The sequence below is a fragment of the Plectrocnemia conspersa genome, unplaced genomic scaffold, assembly GCF_051122295.1.
Source record: "Plectrocnemia conspersa isolate PC_06_02 unplaced genomic scaffold, ASM5112229v1 ptg000001l, whole genome shotgun sequence".
NCBI classification, from domain to species: domain Eukaryota; kingdom Metazoa; phylum Arthropoda; class Insecta; order Trichoptera; family Polycentropodidae; genus Plectrocnemia; species Plectrocnemia conspersa.
Window position 1 is genome coordinate 24,862,838 of NW_028277165.1, and position 23,744 is coordinate 24,886,581.

General features: G+C 30.9%; 2 long non-coding RNA genes across 2 annotated transcripts; both read left to right on the forward strand.

Moving 5' to 3' along the window:
• Nucleotides 1–703: 703 nt before the first annotated feature.
• On the forward strand, nucleotides 704–23,469 carry LOC148239344 (uncharacterized). The gene is made up of 2 exons (XR_015810877.1): nucleotides 704–833; nucleotides 22,749–23,469. It is a non-coding gene; the product is annotated as an uncharacterized LOC148239344 (long non-coding RNA).
• Nucleotides 10,966–11,608, forward strand: LOC148239345 (uncharacterized). The gene is made up of 2 exons (XR_015810881.1): nucleotides 10,966–11,056; nucleotides 11,137–11,608. It is a non-coding gene; the product is annotated as an uncharacterized LOC148239345 (long non-coding RNA).
• Nucleotides 23,470–23,744: the final 275 nt, after the last annotated feature.

Here is a 23,744-nt window from a genome sequence, read left to right on the forward strand (position 1 = left end):
TATAGGCAAATAATTACGACAGACAAGTGCTCAGCGACTCAGACCATATTAAAGACCTTTCCTTATAAATTAAAGAAGGGTAATTTTATACCAAGACTGCGCTCGCCTCTTGCATCCAAGAAGACGATAGAAAAAATCAATGGATTTTCTTAGGAGCTCCTTTCACACCCACCGTATTCTTCAGACATTGCTCCAAACGAATCTTAGGTGGAAAATAATATTTTACAAAAACGACATTAAAAAATAATTCTTTTTTAATCAGATATATGTAAAACGTAGCGAATAATTGTAGAAAAATATGAAGAATATATAATTTAGTAAAAGTAATACAAGTTTTAATTTTTAACTCATTTAAGCCACACCTCAAAAACGCAGACTTATGGAACAACCTGATGCCTGCACTACACTCTCTGGAAGTTGGCCAAGGTTGGCCAAGGACGGAAAATATAGTGGGTTTCTTTGACTCTAAAATCTCTCGGAAGTTGTCCGAGGTTACCGAGAACGGGAGGTAAAGTGGGGGTAATTCAGCCGACTTGGCCAGCTTCGAGCGCTTCCGAACATTGTCGGCAAATGGACCGAAGTCGGAGCTGCTCTTTCGAGCGCGAGCGGTGAAATACTCTCGCGTGTTAAGTGACGAGAGTGAGAAAGATAATGATATGGTTTTTCGCAAACTGAGATAGAACGAGTAGCTCGGTTTAATTTCAGTATGCGCGTAGGCGTCCTATGGTCAACACGCATGACGAGCACTGCATCGTGGTCACGTTGTCAAGTTATAATACCACATGCTTATCGGGGACTTACTGACATCTTTAAATATTTTTCCAACAGATATCGTAATTATATTTTTTTTTCATATAAAATTAAATAATTTAAAAATAATTAGTGCCACTTGATTTTGTTAAAAAAATCGTTTCGAATATCCTTATGTATTTTCCTAGATCGGTTTATATAAATGTCACACCATAACGAATTCTTATTTAGAATCGATGGCAACAAATACTAGGATAGTCACAGATGTGGTGTTCGTATTCTGAAGTATCATTTTTATGCCTTATAGCATTTTACAAAAGCCGACAAATTGAATATTTATGACCGAAAAGTTTTCACTGAATTCTATTGGTGAGTGCCCACGCAAATTTTTATAATTATCAGTAGCGTAATTTTAATAATATGACAATTTAAAAATTGCTATTATTTGGCACATTTTTCGATCGCGCGTAAATATGCCAGCTGTACGTAACAGCAGCCGCCGTGCGGACGGCATATGAAATTTGTGGCAGTGTGGCCGCTTCGGTTCGGACAACTTCCAGAGAGTGTAGTGCAAGCATGATACATACAACTTTTGTTTCTATAAAAGTAATATTTTTTATATCATTAAATATTTTAATAATCTTATTAAACATAAATACGAATGTACGAAATACTAACTATATATTATGTTTTAAATATGATATATAGCACACGTGTGCACGTTTAGTTACGTATTATACATAAAAAACCTAATCTATAATATTAATGACTCACGTGTGTTAAACATAAAGAAACTAATGATTCACGATGCATTCCCTAGAGTAGATATGCAACTTTAAACTCAATGAGTCATCAATATGCTATAAATTAGTCTTTCCTATTTAGCACATTTAAGCCTTATCTAATTAATGGATTTATGATTGTTTGTTTATTTTTAATAAATCTTAACAAAGAGACAATATTTAATATTTACTAGTTTTATTTATACTGCATTAAATATGTGTTTTATTCGAAAGACAATAGCAAAATTGGTGACCTCGCTAATCAAAAATAACAATAGTATTGATATAATTAATACGCAGGTGTTATTGTGCCTTCACGTTAAGATGTTTGTTAGGTGATAAGAAATTTGAATAGCAAATATAGGGAAGATTTAGTGAAATATTGAAATATATTGTGCAAAATAATATAAATATATTGAGAAACACGTATACAAAAATGTCGATGTTTATTGATTATTTTAATAAGTATTGCTATAATATAAACTGACGTAAAATGTGTTAAAGTGCGGGTGTTTATTTTGTAAACAAGTAATTATCCTTGAGAAATGACAGCGAAATAAAAAATAGACTAATCGCAAAAATACGACGCAAAGGACAACATTGTATAGGTATACAGTTAACCTGTTCAACGCCAAGCAAATTTCTATGAATTTGCTCTGTAGGCCACCATTTTCAACCCTTTAAATTATTATGAAAGAGAAACATTATTTACCTGGAAAATCACTGTTTACTTTCCTTTTTATTAATTTTAACATAAAAGTGAAAAAAAAGCACAGAAATAACAAGTTTTAAAAACCACTGTCAGGGCTGCCACACACAAATATTATATGTAATTTATATTGTATGTTATTTTATTATATGTTTTTGGTTGTTTTTAATATTTGTATGGGACACGATAATTTCCGTTGTTTTAATCAAAATCTTTTATCAAAATGGCAGCTACTTCATATATTTAAAAAATTTCAACTATGTCAAAAAAATTTTAAAAATAGTAAATATGGCAATAATGTTATAATATAAACAAAAACAAAATTCAAATTCAAAAAATGTTTTTTTTTTACAAAACATTGTGTTTTTTTTATCATTTAAAAAAAATATTGTAGCAGCCCTAACAACGTCTGTATGCTCGATCGTAAATAATAAAAGAATGGTTCAAAAATTGCACATTTTAACGATCACATTCCATTTAATAGATGTCTCTGTATTAAATTAACGAAAAAAAAATCGAATTTATTAATAAATGTGTCCGTAATCACATTTGCGTGCCTGCACGCGCTGGCACTTGACGGTCCGACCGCTTTGGCGTGCGGGCACGTCACTGGCGTCTAAAGGGTTAACATACTTTAATGATTAATAATACACTTTTAAATACATAATAATTAGTGAAAATTGCTAATTATTTGTGTAAGCGTAGCTAAAAAGGAGATAAAAAATTGCGGTATTTTAGCAAAACCAAATATCCGCTGTTTATATTTTTTTGTAAAAGTTTGCGTGGTTGCGATAGAGTTATTAGCGTAAAAGTAGGATGAATGTATCACTGCATATCTGCGATCGTTTCCGTTTTTTATATCATATTATAACTAGCACATACACATTGAAAAAAGCTAACCATTTAATATGTTTGTTTAAATTACGTAATCTGCTTATCTTCAATGAGGGGTGTGTCAGTTATGTAGATTATGATCCAGAAATGAGAGGTCCTAGAGTGCAACTGAGCAAAATGTGAAAAGGATATCAATCAATATAAAATATTTATAACATAATGGATTTAAAAGTCTTAATTTTATGTAGTACAAAAAATAAGAACATATAGCTAAAAATCATTCATATTTTTATTGGGAAGGTTATAGAGTGTCTTTCATCAGTTCTAGTGATTTTCATCAATTCTAAAAATAATTGGAACACGTGACATTTTATATTTATAAATAAATGGAACAGATAGTGGTGGCTTATGTTTTGAGCAGGGTCCTAAAGTGTAACTATCGAAAATTTTATTTATAACTGAAAAAATAAATCTGAATAATTTTTTTCTATACGAAAATATTTTTCATTATTTTTGTATTAATATGTATATATTTACTACTATGATAAATACATTACGATTCAAAATAAATCGTGTTGTTTATTATTGTTTCTTTTATAATATTATACATACCATGCGAGTCAATTGAATTAATATTTGTTCTACGTAATATAAAAAAATACAACAACATAGCCTTACTAAAGGTTGTGTACGTATTTATAGTATTGCGTATCTTATTATTGTTATTAAGACATTTACTTAGTGAATAACAGTATAAGCATTTTTTAAATGAATTAAATTCAATCAATTTCAGATTGAATGATAATTTATCTTTGTTAAAAATATTATCTAAGATAACAATATATTGTCTTAATTTTATTATCTCAAAAAATATTCCTATTTCCTAACGCTTATAAATGAGGCATTAGATTCGTCATTTTTAAAACCTATTTTTTTTAAGGCATCATTGAATGAAAAAAAAATTATATTCACATGGAACAAATATTCTCTTGCTCATTTTTCTCGCTGCGGATCTGTGAATGTGCGGTTGAGTTAAACTCAAATGACTTCGATCACCATAAATGAACTTGAACGAACCCAACTTCTGATGAACGACGCTTCGAATACAGAATAACTGTATTATCTACAATCATTCCATCTCCATTGATTGTTCAATAGTACCAAAAATATTATTACAATACTTTGATAATGTATAACTTGCTACCTTTAGTAGCACCTTTCATGCCACCTCTAACATTTGCGTTAAAATCTAAAATTTTACATAACTAAGTCTGACACGATGACCCGAAACGATTAACTCGTGACATGTGAGTGGTCAATTTATTGTTCATAGTCTACCATCAGCTACTGAAGTAGGTGAATATAGTATTTGCGAATAATATACATATGTACTTAAACTCAATCTGAAAAGAACGTTTGTATGTTACAAAAGCATTATTTCAGCTTTTTCCAGATTGGGGTAAAAATTGGCTAGTCAAGAATATTCATAAAATATTTTTTTGGGCAAATTCAAGGTTAAATAACATCGTGCTGTCGCGTCGCAGTAGAAACGCTCGGATATTTAGCATTCATATTAAAATTTTAATAACAATATTACGACTTAAAATAAGTGAGAATCGAATGAAGCACATTTATACCGAATTTCGACCAATAGGAGAGAGCAAAAATCATTTATTCCTTCTCAGAAGTCAACGCAGGAACGTTCGTTGCTGAGCGTTCCCACTGCAACGGCGCTGACACGATTTTATTGCTTTTGACGTGAATTTTAGACTTCTGAGAGGTGATATTTGTTTTTGCGCCCTTCTATTGACCAAAATTCGGTTTTTATACACTTTGACCAATACTCCGTATTAAATTGTTACGGATAGCTATTATATTTTTAAAGCACGGTGTAATATATATTTTAAAATATAGTGCAATATTTATTTATTTATTTAGATTAAATTAAGACCATCGAGACCTAACAGGTTACGCCAATGCGTCACGATGGTCGAAAACAATAATTGTATTACCTAATACACAAAAAAATTGTATATATACATAATTATAATAATACCTAAAATAATAAAACAAAACAATATCGAAATTAAATGATACGAATTGGACCAGCTCCTCATAGCTAACATTAAACGTATCAATGTGTAATGATCAATATAAATTAGTACAATATTTTCACTGGTGAAAATATTATACTAAAATGACACATTTAAAAAAATATTTTCGAGATAGATTCGAGACTGCTATTTTAGATATTATTTGGGGGATAACCCTATAATTTCTGGTTTAGATATTCAGGAATACCATTTCATATTTTTAGGGGGGGGGGGGGCAGGTTATAAGTTGGCCAATCAGTGGTCGTTTTTTTTGCTATTTCGATTTCGTTAAGATTCATTTTATTCATTTTTATTCATTAGTATTTCACAGCTTCAAGGGGGAGGGGCAAAGCTCAAAACCTATAATTAGTTTTAGAACTTGCATTAGATTAGATTTGGGTTCGAACAACAAATCGACTTTTCCCAACTGTCAAATTGAGTTTCATAGACATTTTAGTGAGTTAAATTATATTTTCGTTATTAGAAATACATAACTACTGGTGAAAATGTATTTGGACTTCACTATTAAAAATATAACTTCACTGAAAAATAAACATTAACTGTACCATTTATACGTCACATGTAAATACATAATGATAAATATGTAAATGTACTACCGCATATGGAAAAATTGAAATCATATAATTTTAATAGCACCTGCCAAATAAGTGATATTTTCACTGGTAAAAAGTATATTTTCCGGTGATGTTTTTTATATTCATAAAATTTCCCTTATCAAGTGTGAAAAAGCTCCTTATTCGTGCTCTTCTCTAACCGATTAGAGCTGATGAGGCGTAAATAAAATTTGCAACGAAATATAATTTATAGTGTGGCAGTAAAATCAAGAGTTTTATTTGTGTTAAAAAATCGATACATTCGATATGTTGCCATTTATTTTGATTACCTGCATGTTTTTCTAATAACATTTTTGTTACCGTGAAATTATGGTCAGATCAATAAGCGTCGGTTTTACTAATTCAGTGTTGCGCAACGAACCCGTTCGATAAATTGCTCTGTGTGGAAAATTATATTTATCAATGTGGATCAAAGTGTCCAGAGCAGAAGGCTAAACCGGTTTTATTAATTTCCGAATAGCTTTCCTTCTTTCAGTTCAGCGATCTGGTGGGCAAGAGCGCAATTTCCTTGACATTTGCGTGAAAAATTCTGCGTTCCTCATTCATAAAGCATGAGGCCGCCGAAATGAATATGGAGAGGAGCGTTCAAGGTCGAGAACAGAGTTACGTCAGCAAAGCTAAACATTTTGTGAAATGAGATACTGCGCTTTGGTTCGCACGAAACGGAAGATGAAAACTTGCATAATAAACAACTTACTGGCACTCGCTTTGAGGATTTTTTGTAGAAAATTAAGTAAATATTATGTTACTAGCATCGTATCCGTTGATAAATCAACTTAACCTATTAATATAGGATGTTTCTAAAGTATGTATATATTTTGCATATAAAATACAGTTGCCACTACCCCATTTATTTGGGCATGGAGGAGCAAAAGTGCGCAATAAGATCAGAATCCAGGCATTAAATTGTAGATTGTTTGGATCGCTTTACATTGAAAACGATGGACAATTCAGTTGTATGCTACCACACAGCTGTAAAGGAGTTTATGTTAAATCTATGTTAAAAACGCAGCTGTGAGTATTTTAAAAAAAAAGTATGATTCGTTACTAATCAACCTAAGCACCTATGTGGGGGGTTTCAACTACCTGCACAATTTAGTCTAAAACGTCTAGAAAGTAAGGTCACACACAGTATTTTGCCAACAATGGAAGAGATATTTTGTGACCAAGCAATTGCGTTAATAATTGGAAGTATCGCACGTACAACCTAATAGCATATCCACCCCGAGACGTTAATCACCCATAAGTATCACCAAAAAGCTACTCTGTGTTTGAAAAGGACGCGCGCTAGACAATACATTCTACTCTGCGCATAATACTGTTGTTCTTTAACCCTTAGGTTACCGATCGTTGGAGTGACCATCTGGACTGTTTAAATTTCAAGGCGTGGATATGTCTAAGAAGCGATGATTCGCCAGAACTGTCTCAAACTAGCATTATAAAATATGTCATTTTATCACACTACGAATCACAGTAGCAGACACATTATATGATCGTCTAGCATTAGCAAAAGAACACATCACGGCAGGTATCAGCTGCTCCATGATTTCACAGCCGGCAATAATACAACTCGATACGCCAACGAATACTCTTCCAATTCCACCGCCTGATAGCGACATTTACATTTATCTATATATGCGAAAATTTATATTTATATTAAATTTATATTTAATAGCGTAGCATATTTGATAGATTTGCATAGCAAAGCAAATAAAACTAATTAACAGCTGTAATGAGATATTGTATAAATGCAATTTAACCGAATTCTAAATTTTTTCTCAGTGATGATGGCGTCCTGATTTATTGCCAACGTTTGTTTATAAATTGTAAAGTTTTAAAAAATATTTTTGAATCATACTAGTTAAAATATGGAAATTTTTCTATTTCTTTTTAATTATGCACACTAAAAAATTGCTATGGTCAAAATTATCGAACGGTAAACTTACGTCCGGTCTTATACTACTAGCTTCCGTGATGTATGGACGCGGGGGTAAGCATATTTGTTGTCAAACAATTAGAAAGACAAAATATAAAGGATTCAATCTAAATGTTTTGATGGTCCTTCTTTTCTCAACAAAACAGTACTTTGATCCTCAATAACACGCGAAAAAAAAGTCTTTTCCTCGAGGGGAGAAAATATGCATAAACTTGCAAACATGAATTTTTTTATTTTAAGGTTTGGTAACCCTAAGGGTTGTGTGACTTCGCAGCCATTAAGACGCAGGTGGAAATAATAATTGTATTAGATTATATTACTTATTGTGACAGGCGAGATGTTTTCTTCAAGCAGTGTGGATAAGCTGGCGGAGAGATGATGTCGGTGGAAGATCCTCAGAAGTCTCGTACGTGACATGGCAGCGACAGTATAGCGGAGGTTGATCCCTCTCTGTTGCGGTGCTCGTATGGTTGAGTCCCTCTCAGGATGTGAGCTTCATGTTGTCCGCGGGCGGGCGAGTGTCTTTGAGTGTCTGCCGGAGTCTGCCAGGTGCTGCTTATCCCTCTTCTCACATTCTACGATGTTTAACAAAGGATTTAAAATTTAATAATTTAAATATTTATTAGATATTTAAAAACATTAACATAAGTAATATAAATATTCTTGCCAATTTGTATAATCCTCATTTTAAGTAGATTCGTTGCAGAGAGTGCTCACTCTTCTGACCAACGATTACGATTAGTCGCTCGCGATTAGGCTAGTTATCAAACACGCTCATCTGTCAAATCTTGTTCGTTGATGATGTAACATACTCATGTCGTAGAGTTCCCACACTTACTAGTTAAAACACACGTTATCTAGTAAAAGTGTACACGAAATGTAACATTGTAAGCTTGAACTAAAAGTCGTAGTTGGTGAATACTTTGCATTGCTATTTTTTAAATTTAACAGTTTAACCCTAACATGTATACATACATACACCTGTGCAGTTCTACTGTTTTAGACCAAATCGCTATGGACAACAAACAAAAAATATTTAAATAGAAATAAACAAAAATACAAATATATTCAAAATATTCAAAATTATTTATTTATTTGTTTATTTAAAAATTAACGCGATTTCTGACGTTGAGCTATTTTAGACAAATCGAGTTCTTAGTGCGTGACAAGTGGCGATGATGAGTGAAATAGTGAACTAAGGGAAGAGATAAGAACCACCAGTGATGGGGAATTATTTTTACTCATCCAAGTGAGTGACTGTAACGATTGTGAGTGTAGGGCCGTACATAAAATTGTGCAGGCGATTAACATTTAAATATACTACCTAGTGGTGTATTGCGTAATTTAATTACAAATAAAATTCGACAACAGTGTGAATTGTACCTGCACGTTTGGAGACGATATTTGTGCCGGTTAATAACTTTCGACAAGGAAATGCAAACCTGATATTCCAGAGAAGGTCGAAGACCGCTCGAGGTAAGGCAACCATTAGTTTTGATTACTCTTTTAACAGGTCTTGTACAACTAATTACAAAGCGCTAATAATTGATTGTTCCAAAAAAAACAAAATTTAATGAAGATAACCATTTAGTTTTGAGACATGTTTTTAAGTAATGAATAATCAAAATTGCGATTAAAATATCGGACTTGTATATTATTATTAAAATTAATAAATAAATGATTGGATATTTATCATATTTAGTTGAACGTAGATATCTAAGATCTTTAGATTGTAATGCAAAACAACTTCTGACCTTTCCTTTCGTCTTCTTTTATTAAATATCACAGTCGTAAAATTCTTTTGATTGCTTTATATCGCATTTTTAAGACATACCATTACTTTAAGTATAAGTAATTGAATATATCTTACCAAAAACATAAAATGGGGTACGTTAATACCCCTCTTCGCCAAAGCTGGGTTAGGGCTACTTCTGAAAAAAGTTCCTTAGACAAATTAGTATCATTCTTCTCATTAAAGATTATATTTTATTTGATTGATTTGATTGAAATGAACTATTAATACAAGTGAGAAAACTAGCACATTAACAGTTTTAATTCAAGTATTTATTTTATTAATTTATAATTAATAAGTGCTAACATTTCCAAACCATTGTTTTTGGAAATTAAAAAATAAATACATGACTACATAAATATTCACAATTTATTGATATTTGATATATAATTTTTCACTGCCTAAAAAAATATCTTAGTTCATGCTTCTCAACTGAATTGCATTTACAAGCCATAAACGACTGATTAATTGCCTTAATCAACCTTGACGAAAGATCTTTGGTTACAGAATAGTTGTTTTTTAGATAGGGGGAACTATGGTATAAACAAATAATTTAATCAACGTCACTGGCACCACCCCCATCTCTGTCACGAGCCGCTACTGGTCAAAACAAGTTTGAGATCATAAAACAGCTATTCGTGAACTTCGTGAAGCAGGTGGTCGCTATCACTTCTGCAAAGGTATTGATGTTAGCCACATTGAAAATAATAACATTAAATAAGGCCATTATATTATGTATTTGTTATATCTAATATCAACTACATAAGCAAAAAATTAAATAATTTTATATATACCTGTTATTGTTTTTAATTTGTGTCATGATACAAATACAGACAATGAAGGTTAAATTAATTAAAACAAATATATATACACTAAAACTAGAAATACATTAACGTTTTCCCATAATTGTTTTCTATCTTGGTTTTGTTAAGTCCAGTAAAGTTATTTTTATTCTGAGACATACATAATCGCTGGTTGTTCTGAGAATGTATTACTAGCTTCGCAAGGCAACGCCTTTCATTTCTCCACCATAATGAAGCATAAGTGGTAAATTTACTTTGATGATGTAATCGGTAGGCGGAGCACGATAGAGTTCATTATATTCTCAGGCATATATAAATCAGGGGCGTATATTCAGGGTGTGCTAGGTGTGCGGCGCACACCCGCAAAACCATCTAAAATATAAATTTAGAAATTCAGAAAATTTAGGGCATAAAGCGACATCATTTTGCATACAGTAGTATGCAAAATTATAAAATTTTAATATGCAGTGTATAGTATGCATTGGTATTTATCAGTCGCTCTAAAAGTTTCCGCGCGACCGACACGCTATGTATTACTCATGTGGCGCGCCGACCTTGAGTGCGGCGGCCGACTAAAGTAAATTGTTCCGAGATTTAACGGCTGAAGTCGATCTGTCGGCTGGCAGCGCTCAGTAGTAAAATTGGTCTCGAATTTGGTGCGCGTACTTCAAAAACTCTTGCGTCCGTCGCTGCTTTTTTATTACATTATATCACAATAACAGGTCACTCATTTTTTATATTTTGGCGTAAAATAGTTTATTATCTTATTTACATATGATCAATATTTAATTTTCTATTCTAGATTATATTTTTTTATTTACCCCAAAAATGATGAAGAATACTGTTGAAGATATTTTGAATAATCCATTTTCAAAAAGAAGTTATGAAATTAAATTGAAGATAATCAAAATTGGCAAACCACGTCCACCTCTTCCCAATTTATTTATGAAGCATAAAGACAATAAATGTGAATATACAAGACATTTTTCATTTTCATCATATGAACGAACTGAGTGGTTAACAGGCTGCGAACTTCGATCTAGATTGTTCTGTTGGCCATGTTTATTGTTTTCCAAAGAAAGAAGCGTGTGGAATAAAAGTGGATTTGCTGACCTTAGTCATCTGATAACGGCACTGAAAAAACACAAAAGAGCGCAGTCACACGTTCAATCATTTTTTTCTCTCAAAATGTTTGGAAAACAACGAATTGAAGTCATGATTGACGCTCAACGTAAAGCTAATATAAGTCAACATAATGAACAAGTTCATAAAAATAGAGAAATATTAAAGCGAATGATTGACGCAGTAGTATATCTAGGAAAACAAGAACAACCTTTTCGAGTCCACGATGAGTCCTGTAATTCACTAAACAAAGGCAATTACCTTAAATTTTTAAATGCACTTCGAGAATACGATTCTGTTTTGGATACTCATTTAAATACTGCAACGGTGTTTCGTGGTACTTCCCCATCCATACGGAATGACATAATTGAAGCAATTGGTGATGTTATTAAAGATCATCTTAAGGAAGAAGTAAATTCAGCAAATTTTGTCGCTATTATTCTTGACGAAACTTCAGATATAATGACGAACTCTCAACAGTTTTGCGTTTTGTTTATGAAGGTAAAGTTTACGAGCGGTTTATTGGCTTTACAGACGTTAGCTCTGATAAAACAGCCGATGGCTTATTTTGCCACGTTGTAAATATAATTGAAGAATTTCAAATTCAAGAAAAATTAGTTGGACAGACTTATGATGGGGCGAGTGTAATGAGTGGGCATATTAATGGTTTGCAAGCCAAAGTACTCGATGTTTATCCATTGGCCTTTTTACACACTGCTATGCTCATATGTTGAATTTAACATTACAACAAGGTCTTTCCAATATAAAAGTGTGCAAATCATTCTTTCAAACTTTAAATGGATTGTCTGCATTCTTTTCGAAATCTTCCAAACGAATAAATGCTTTACAAGAGTTTGTAGCTAGAAGACTTCCTTCTGTTACACCTACAAGATGGAATTACACATCACGGTTAAGTAACACAGTGCAAAAATACAGAAATGAATTTACGGACTTTCTTCGAGACGTCGTGAAAAATTGTGAACTATGGAACCCCGACACTGTAATAAAAGCACGAGGTTTTCTTAGCTTTTTGGAAGATTTTAAAACAAGAAAACTTCTCCACATATTTTCAAACCTTTTTGGAAAAACTGATGTGTTATACAACATTTTACAATCCAAATCTTTTGACATATTATATTGCTGTAAGAAAGTTACCGAAATTTTGCAACAACTCAGACATGAACAGGAAAATAATTATGAAACATTATGGGATTCTTATGTAACGGAAGAAAATTATCCAAGACTGAGTAATGATTTGCTTGTTGAAGAAAAGCACGCGTTTAGCCAACTATTTAATACAATAGTTGATAATATATGTAAGCAAATTGAAAACCGTTTTTCTTCAATGTCCAAATTGGAATATTTTCACCTTCTGGAGAAAGAAAAATATGAGCAATATAAGGGAAAATTTCCAAATGAATTACTTACCAAACTGCAACAATTTTATGGAACATTATTTGATTATATAAGTTTAAAAAATGAGCTTGCTGTTCTTTATCATTTGCCTGAATTTGCAAAGAAATCTGTTCATGAGCTTGTACAATTTATGAACACAAATAATTTTGAGTCAGGTTTTCAGGAAATAGATAAATTAGGCAAACTAATATTAACTCTTCCAAGCAGTACTGCTTCAGCAGAACGTTCATTTTCTGCTCTGAAACGAATTAATATTTGTTTTCGAAGTACCCAAGGCCAAGAAAGGCTATGTGGCTTAGCTTGATTTCAATATAAAAAGGGATCCTTATGGATATTAAAAAGAAGAGCACTTTATATGACAGCGTGATAGAAAAATTTTTGATCAAAAAAAGAAGATTAGATTTTATATATAAATAATTATAAGTTTGTGGTTATTTATTTATTTATTTATTTATTTATATATGGGAAAAAGCTCGGCTAATAAAAATGAAAAAATGTACTTTTTTTATTTTTTATAGCACACCCAATATTAACACCCACCGTACGCCACTGATATAAATATGAATGCTGATTTTTATTATAAGTATATGTAACATTTTAAGCAATATATAAACTTCTATATTTATTTTTACGGAAGAAAAAATTAAATCTTGAAATAAAACTATTGAATATGTTTTTTAACAATATTTTTTTACTATTTTTTGACTCGTTCTTTTTATTTATAATCCATAAAATAAATAGGTTTTATTTATTTTTTAACAAAAAAAGGTTTTGCGTTTGATATAAGTTAAGAACCGCTGTTTGGCACCCATGTTGATTCTGACGTCACAGATTATCATATATTGATTTGATTCTTAAAATAACATAATTCAAATGATGCTATTGGTACTACGACACTTTTCAAATCTACTCCTAAAATTTCCTAATAAATTGCTTTCAATGATTTTTGTATAAGACTGATAATAGCGTCTTATAATAACTTTCAAAAGGCTTATTGTAAACCATATGGTTGTAAAATTCAGAAAAAATTATATTATGAGCAGGAGGACAAAATTTATATAATCCTATTGAGTAAAATTTTGATGACATTATAAAAAAATATTTTTATATAAATTAACGAGTTCTTAAAAGTTACTATTATTGTTCACAAAAGTTTGTTTCTGCCAAGTTTCACCACGAGTTAAGCGGAACTCGTTAGTTAACTAATTATAAAAGATGATCTAAATCCTTAAAAAATTTCATCATTTTCAAAAATGAACAATAAATAACAGGGACTGTGAAACGCTTATAAACATAAATTCATTAAATTCCTCTTAAAGGTCATTGATTTTTTCTATTATAAAAAAAGTTTTTTAATACAGGCAAGAAAATGTGAAAATCTTTTTCTTTGCGTTTTCTACGTATTCCCAAAATAAAACCGCTTTTGCGGAAAAGTTTCAGTTAAAAATAGCTTAAGAGAAATGAGAATCGTCATAGTAACGATGTCGCATTTTTCCTGTGATTTAATTATTTTAATATATTATACAGACAAATCAACTTTAATTTATTAATATTTATGTCTTTCAATAAATTGACTACATATTAAAAATAATGAATTATATGAATTACAATAATCAAGTCTCTAAATAGGTCTGCACTGATAACTAGCGTTATATTTTATGAGACAACCTTGATGCACAGAAAAAAATGATAAGACAATCACTACTACACAAAAAATGTTAGTAAAAAAATCTATTTATTTCATGCGTGTTTTGTTCGTAAATAAAACTTTCACTTTCAAGTTAGTAAAATTAATGATGATCTTTGAGTTTCAAGATTATTTTTAGGCATATGCATACATAATAATATCTATATTTGCCTAAACATGTATGTACGTTCGTATTTACGCATACTATCGATAATTGGATATACTGTTATATAGTATGTATATATGTATCTGATATCTGAGTATACATGTATGTATGTATGTATCATATCAAATGCGTCAAGAAGTGCGTTTACCAGCGTTTTACAAACTCTGTGTTATAATAATATATATTACTAGCTTTCATGGTTTGCTACCAGTTATATCGCATCCTTCTGCATAAAACCAACAACTATGCCTATTTTTGTGAAATATTTATAACTGACTGCAAAATGTGTTTTCAGTGTTCTATCGACTTTTTTATTTTTATTTTTAATTTAAAACATAATAATTATATTATATATAATATACATGTTACTGGTTTAGAACCACTTTCATGTTATTTGTTATTAGTTACAATTTGATTAAAAAAAACGTTTGTGATTATAATTTAAGTAAAAAATTAAAAACCTTTTAAAATTTAAGCGTAAGAAAAGGAAAAACACAGGAATAAAAACAATAATTGAAGTGATAATTTGAGTACATATTATTGGAGAAATAGAATTATTGCTATGTTGTCTTTACACATATTGTCTCTAAAACAATATGTGCTTTGGCATTTTGTGCTTGTATTTAAATTTAATGTTGTTTTTATCGTATTAGTGTGGTTTCGCATGACATTTTTATTATATTTTCTGGCATGAAAATTACAGTGTTATTTAATTGTTAGTATTTGATGGTTAATAAGGTGTATTATATATTATTTTTATAGCTTTGTTTTTAATGACTTGTAATTTAGAATAAATAGTATTACTGGTGCTACTCCAAACCAAGCAAGCATATGTTAAAATGTGTGTAATTAATTGTTTATAGATTAAAATTTCATTTTTTTATAGTTCTTTTTTTTCTATTGTATATCGGTCTAAATGCTGCAATGGTGGCAAGCTACCATAGCAGCACTTTGCGACGACTTCATTATAATATAAAATTGACTATGAGAGAAGCATTCATCACATTGACTGATTATCTTTGCTATTTTTTATGTCAAATGTAAAGCGAATTTTAAATCAAAGCCGCTTGAGAGCCTATTGGTCTATATTCATTATATATGTATCAGGCGCGTGCGATGAGATACTTTCCCTTTCGCTCGCTCGCGTGTTAAGTGATAAGAGAGTGAGAGATAAGGCGGTCCGCATACCCTTATCTCTCACTCACTCTCGTAACTTAAAATGCGAGCGAGCGAAAAGAAAAGTATCTCACCGCACGCGCCTGCTATGTATATACTGTAATGTGATTTGCGAATTTAACTGAATTGAGTGAAAAGCATGCAGCAACTGACATAATCTATTACTACAGGGTATTATTTTTTTTTATTTTTTCGAACGGTCGGTTAATGAGACTTTTACTTTCATTTACATGATGTATTACAGATCATTTTAACTTTCAGAATGTACTATTACTTGCTTAACAAAAATTTATGTACTGATTACAACTGGTACTTATTCAATTCAGTAGTTGCTTGTATTATAATATATTTTCTAGTAAAAAATAAATTAAACTAAATTGTTCAAACCCTGCTTTCATGTTATTAGGTATTGATCACAAGTTTCCCTTAAAACCTATTAACTCATGCCAATTCCATACCAAGATAGGATCGATTCTCATTCCAATAGCAGTCATCGCCGACGCTGCCCGTCGCCATCTGAATTTAAAATAAACATAATATAAATTTTAAACGCCTTCTATCGAAATCTGTCTGTGGCGGAACTCTTTTACATGTGATTTGCAACAATGACGCCCACGGGTCAAACGACGTACGCTCTATCCTTGAAACTTAAGTATAACTCGTCTACTTAAAAAAATGTATTCCACTTTAAACAAAATACGACAACCTAGGTAATTCTATTTAATATATAATTAGGTATGTCATAAATAGTATTCTATAACTTTTATTTTACTTTTTATTCTCAATTAAACGTGGGTTGTTTTAATCGTCTGCGCTATTATTCACAAATTAGGAAATCTCCATAATGACCACTTGAACAACGAAAAGAAAAATCTTCCAAAATCAACCTTGTTACGAAAGTTAATACCTCACATATCTCTAAGAGATCTCAGTAACGCAATAGAAATTCTCACTCACGTACAGTATTCCCCTGGCCGTACTCGTTTTATTATACCTAACTATCTATATTTAAAGTATTAAACTTATGTACATCTATATTTTATATTAAATACTCATTAAAATACCCTGGTAACATATTTTTTTCTAACTTATATATAAATACTTTAAGATTCAACTTTTTTAACGTCATCATTAAATACAGTTTTGTGATGAATTGATATTCTAATCTAAAATTACATTAACTTTTTATTTTGCTGTCCATAATATTCATATAAATATTGTTTCATATCAGATGAACCAGTTTTTGGCCATAACAAATATAAAATCGGCTCCCATATAACTAATTTCTCGTTATATTTTTTTTTTTGATATATATATATTGGTTCATTTATATATTATAGATATACTTATATGTACATACATAAAAAAATCAGTTGTTAATCTAACAATTTCAGTAAAAATGTTTATACAGGTAGAATTATATGTCATATACTCAGCGTTTGTTTTTTAAGACAACGCCAATGACAAAAGCTCATATATAGTTTTATTTATAAAAATATGTAAGAAAACTGAAAACGTTATATGATATAAATACGTTTACGTGTACGGAAACGTAGCAATAATATGTTATTTGTGATATAACATTTATTTTTCACTGCTTATCATTTAACATACGTTTGCTGAACTATAGCATTTTTATCAATATAAACACAAGTACGAATTCAAAACAAAACATTGTGTGAAATAAACAATCACGCATTTTAAAATCAGTCACGATCCTTTATCTACTATGGATCTCGATCACGCATTACTGTAACGCTTACTAGTATCGCCGAACAATAATCTGAACGGTTTCGACCAATATAATAAATTGACACTGAAATTTTATTTTCTTTTATGTTTTAAACTCTTCAAAAAGATCAGAATGGAGCTCATTTGGCATAGAAGCTTGTAGAACTGGCGCAATCAGGTCAAACTCTCTTCGTGATTAAGTTATGATACCGAAATGAAATTATTATATCGATTATATCTTTCATTTTCTATATCAACATATGTCTAACGCAAGGTCTGAGTGAACGTGCCTTCTGTAACGTAGTCTTTCAGTAACGAAACTAACACGTTTCACTTGAATCTAATTGTGTGATGTTGAAAATGATATTTATTATATGGAAAACATATATTTAAATACCTGTGATTAAGTAGTTTCAATATTGTTATTGCTTTAATTTATCATAATAATCATAACAATAATACAAATGATTATTATTATGATTATGAACTTACACACGTCAGTAGGTATAATATAAATAAAATAATTAATTACGATATCTGTAAGTGGAGAACTGATAAGGACATGAACGTAGAGAAAAGCGGTGTCATGACATTTAATTATCGAAAGTCAACCTCCTTTTGAAAACTCGCTTAGGGCATTTATTTCAATATCATTAGATCAGACTAATCTGCAATCACGTTTACCTGTTAATTTAAATTTATAAACTACAATGTACTATATTTTTAATATGAGATCATGCTTAAAGGGTAAAACTAGTAGCTCATGTGCAGTTTTTTAAACCAATAAAGACGGCCACGCGATAAGTATAAATCCTTGATCTGATTTACTCGCTGATAGTCACGTATCTGTTTCTAGGTAATTCAGCGCCCCACTTTCTCAACCCACCCCTATTGTAGCTATTTTGCAATACCGGAAATACCGGTATTGGGGTGAAAATCGACCTTACCGGTATTACAAAATGAAACACCGGTGGTACCGAAAAAACTTTTTTTCAAATCCGTACATTTTATTTGTTGAAAACGATATCTCCATGGTTTAGAACAACGAAAGTGAAGATGCCCATATTGCTTAAAGGTTAAGGTTAAGTACAATTTTTTTTTTTTGATGAAGTTTAATTTTTTAAACAATGGTTCTAGTATAAGTTTAATGAAAACTTATTTAAATGTAATACTAGCCGAAATTAAAAGTTTTACATGGATTACATTTTCGTATTATATATTTATGGATAAATACAAATCTAATGTATGTATTAAACTTATTATTTGTTAAATCAATATTTGAACCTTGCAATTCTGCATCACATTATTATATAATCTAACAAGATTTCAAGCTATTTTCATAAATTATCTTGTATTTTATCTTTGTGTATTTCGCGCCGTATTGTATCTTCGCAGTACACATGGCATACTCGGAGGACGGTAGTACACCAAAAAACGACATTTATTATTATTATTTATTATTATTATTTATTTATTATTATTATTTATTTATTAAGTATTTTGTTATTATTAACCGTTAGTGATTTATGATCGTTAGAGTTTTGCTCGCCATCCATCAGTTGATGTTTAGCATCGCTAGCAAGAGATAGGAACAGATTTTTTTTAATATTCCAATGCAATTTTGATATCAATTACACAGAATAAATTTAACAAAAAATATTTATTTTTCACTTTTGTTAATATGAAAAGAGCGAATTCTGGATCTACAATTAGGTGATTCATATATATATAATTATATTTTTTTTATTCAAAATGTTATGTTGCTTTAAAGGTTTATAATATGCTAGGTTGACAATGGCCGGCACTTCATAAAGTTTCTGTTAATCCTTTAAACTCATAGTAGAAACACATTTTTTCTGTCAACATCATATTGGGACGGGTGAGCCGTTTCACGTGTTTTCGCGAAATTCTTAGAACCACATTTGATACTTTATAAATTTAATGGTTTCCCTGCCCATTGCATTTCAGCTGTTTTTAACTGCTATTGTAATATATTTTAACTGAAATAAATGAAGTAATGTTTTTTATATTGACCTCGCAAGTACACATGAACGTTTCTTCTTAATATACACCCTTATTTGTATATGCACGTTCACTAGATTACATTACTCGGAATCTTACCATAGATGAATCAACGTCCCGAGTGTATAGAAGTCTTCAAGCTCGGAAGGCTTGGAAGATTCTGCTCTAAATGCGAGATATACATATGTATTTTCGCAATGTGTATTTATAGTTTTCTTGTTCCTCGGATCGGCTCTGTGCTATACACACAGGTGTCGCAGTGTCGCTTGTGCACTTTTTTTAAAGTTTGCACCCGAAAATAAATCGACATCACTACGTTCCCAGCTGCACGTGCTATGGATGAATCATAACCTCAAACAATAAAAGCTGGCACCAATCAGCCGTCTGCCTTTGTGAAGGGAATGAAAATATGAGTGCCAATTTCAACAGTTATAATTTAAAAAAATATCAATAAGACATATTCGTGTAAGTAAATGAAAACATTCGCACATTATGTAAAAAAAACTTGTTTTTCTACGAGGGTGTTTGTCGATTTTCTTGACCTCCAACTATGCAACGTGCTTCTATTTCGATCTAGGTTGTTGGCTTCTAAACTTCTGGATATTATTCGACCGGTTGATCTAATAACAATACATTTTTTGGCCAACATCCAGTTATGTCGGTGTTCCCTGACGAACTCGTTTATACAAACGAACTAAATATCGATCGCGAAACATCAGTAGTTTTAGATAAGCACCAGTAAGGTAACTGTTTCAGGAACTGAAAATTGAGTTTTTATTTACATCACCACTAAGTAGTAGATATGGACGTCATTCAAAAAGGGGGGGGGGGGCAAGTGATGACATTTGCCCCCCCCCCCATTGAATTTGGCCAAGAAAATGCATGTCATTTAATCAAATACTTTATTATTAATGAAATAGAAATATTTAAAAAAACAAACACTGACTGGCCAACTTTTGCCCCTCCCCCTTGAAAAAAGCTGAATGACATTTCTTATACTGAATCATAAATTCTCGAATTATCCCTCAATGAAAATAAAAAAAAATATTTATTAAATAAAATTTCAGTTATAACATTTTCACTGGTACATACATATATATTTTTACCAGTGAAAATATAATTTATCTGCTAGTATTTTTTTATGATTTAAATTTTTTCATACGTAGTATTATATACATTCACATACTTATCAATATTAATTTACATGCGATGTATAAATGTTACAGTAAATGTATATTTTTCGGTGAAGTTATATTTTAGTGAATTCCAAATATAATTTCACTAGTAAATATTTCTAATAGCGAAAATATAATTTAACTGATAGGCGCTAGTGAAATTATATGCTGCTCTAAAATATTTATGAAATTCAATTTAATAGTTGCGAAGCGTCCATTTTCTGTTTAAACCAAAACATAATATAATAAAAAGACTAAGACTAATTTTCATTTCACAAATTGCTATATAAATTCTCCACTTCGATAGTAATATCGAAGTATATATGTTTTAAAAATAGAAAAGCTATCCTTACCGATATTACTACGGACTTCTGATATGAGATTAATTGTCAACGTATATTCAAACCGAATTTTGGTCAATAGGAGGGCGCAAAAACAATTATCACTTCTCAGAAGTCAAAAATTCACGTCAAAAGCAATAAAATCGTGTCGGCGCCGTTGCAGTGGGAACGCTCGGTAACGAGCGTTTCCACTGCGATGGCGCCGACACGATTTTATTGCTTTTGACGTGGATTTTTGACTTCTGAGAAGTGATAATTGTTTTTTGCGCTCTCCTATTGGTCAAAATTTGGTTTAGATGTGCTTCATTTACTTCTCACTCATTTTATGTAAATCCTAATATTGCTATAAATGTCTTAATATGAACGTTTTCACTGCTGAAACGACGTCTCTGTTGGTATCTAGAAGTATCTCTGCTCTTAACATCCCTACATACTTAAATTAATCTATGTTTTTAATTCTAAAATGCTGCGTTTAGTAAAGAAAATCATTTCTATTCTTACACATAATATAATGTTATACATAATATTGTTTATATCATTTTAACTCTGCTAGTGAGAGCTTCTGAAAAAATTACATACGCCCATATTCAAACGCAACATGAGAGATAACAGGAAATTTCAGATAAATTTATTATGCGTGTGTTACCTACTAGAAGAGTTAATGCTTTAAAATATTTAATAACTATATAGGAACATATGTTTATTCCATTACCTCCTTCATATATTAACAGTTATGTAACTGTCGATGACACTATATGAAGGTACTGTATGGGTAAGCGACTTACTTTAAAAGTAACAGTTACCTAACAGGATTGGAGAAATCTTAGGATTTAATTTATATCGAAAAATATGATTTTATTATTTAAATCGAAGAAATCTAGATGAACCTATTATAATGTAAAGTAGTATATCAACATGTCATACAGATTGTTAAAAACCGACAGCTGTGTATACGAGGTATACACGCTGACGTGACTCTAGAGATTCGTATGGAATTATTTAAAAATATCCGAGAAATTTCTTATGATTTTTTTGAGTTGTATGAGAGTTAGTTTTTAAAAACATACATTATGCACAATTTTTTCAGATATGTTTTTAATTTAAATATAATTATTGCGACTTAATTATTGTTAATATTTAACACCAATGTTTAGTGAAGCATATTCTGTGGAGTATGAAAGGAGATAAAAATATGCAAATAGTAGAAATAATTTTGTGTATGCAATGCCTGCTTTTGTTTTCACTTCGCCAGCCATCCCTATCATAAAAAAGTGCTAGGTCATTTCTGTTACATAACATAATTACTAGGAACTGCTAGGTACCGTTTGTTTTTAGCCGTTTATGTACCGTTTTCATAGTTTAAAGCCATGAAGATATTGTTTTCAACAATTAAAATGTGCGCATTTAAAAAAAATAATATATTTCCGGTACTACATTTTATCAGTCAATTTTGCCCCAATACAATGCCTAGTATCAACCGAATCATCTATATTGGCTATAGAATCAAGATCTGGAAGGGATACGAATTTCCTTCTTTATTATGAGGTATATTCGTACTAATAAATTCTCTTCCGCCAGGAACATACTTCAGGCAGAACTTGACAGAAACACCACTTCGCTTCTGACTTGGAATAAACGAGAGTTCAATCTAACTCGCACCAAGCGAAGCTACAGCGACACGATTCCTGATAATATGTAAGTCATTTTGATTTGTTCTCATTATGTATAAAAACAATACAATTTCTGCAATTATGAGTACATATACACATTTATATACGTCACGTAGTCTCTAAGTTGTTTTTAAAGATCGGATTAAACTCTTGGAGTTCTGGACCTGGACCTGGTCGAAGTGAAAAGCGTATTTTAATGAAAAGTAGTAACATTAATGAGCTAAGATTTTATCTTTGTGGAATTACCGATGATGCAATAACTAACATATTATACTACTGATCTTACACTTAAGTTTGTTATCACATGTGGTTTTAATTTCAGTAGCACATGTTTAGTATCACAAATATTCTTTCCGCTTTCAAGAAGTCGGAGATATAGAAAAACATTGACCCAGAACTGTTTATCGTACCGTCACAAGTACATAAACATATAAATAGTGTATTACTGCTTATTTACTTGTATAACTTATAACTAAATAACAAAAACAACATTATTACTATTCTATAATGTTTATAATATTACACACGATTATAAATTATTTCAAAATCGTTAGTATCGAAAGTAAATATTGACAATGAAATACTAACTAATCGTTTTCCACGATTAAAAGAATAGCACGTGAGTCCACTGACAGAAAAACTCCGAGAATTTTCCGCTGTTTACCTGGAAGCGTGTCAGTGCGATTTTTTTACTATCGCGTTTTTTTATTTATGTTTACATATTTATCTAGTGATTAATGCAAAAACACATTAAATTCAAGCGACACTAAAAGACTGATAATTATTTTCACCTTTCGGCTGACGCAATAGTCGCGATTTTTTCCTAAAATTATCTCGTGCCAGCCAATAATAGTATTTTATCAGCACGTGAGGTCACATCGAACGCTTAAAACGTTGTGGCAGA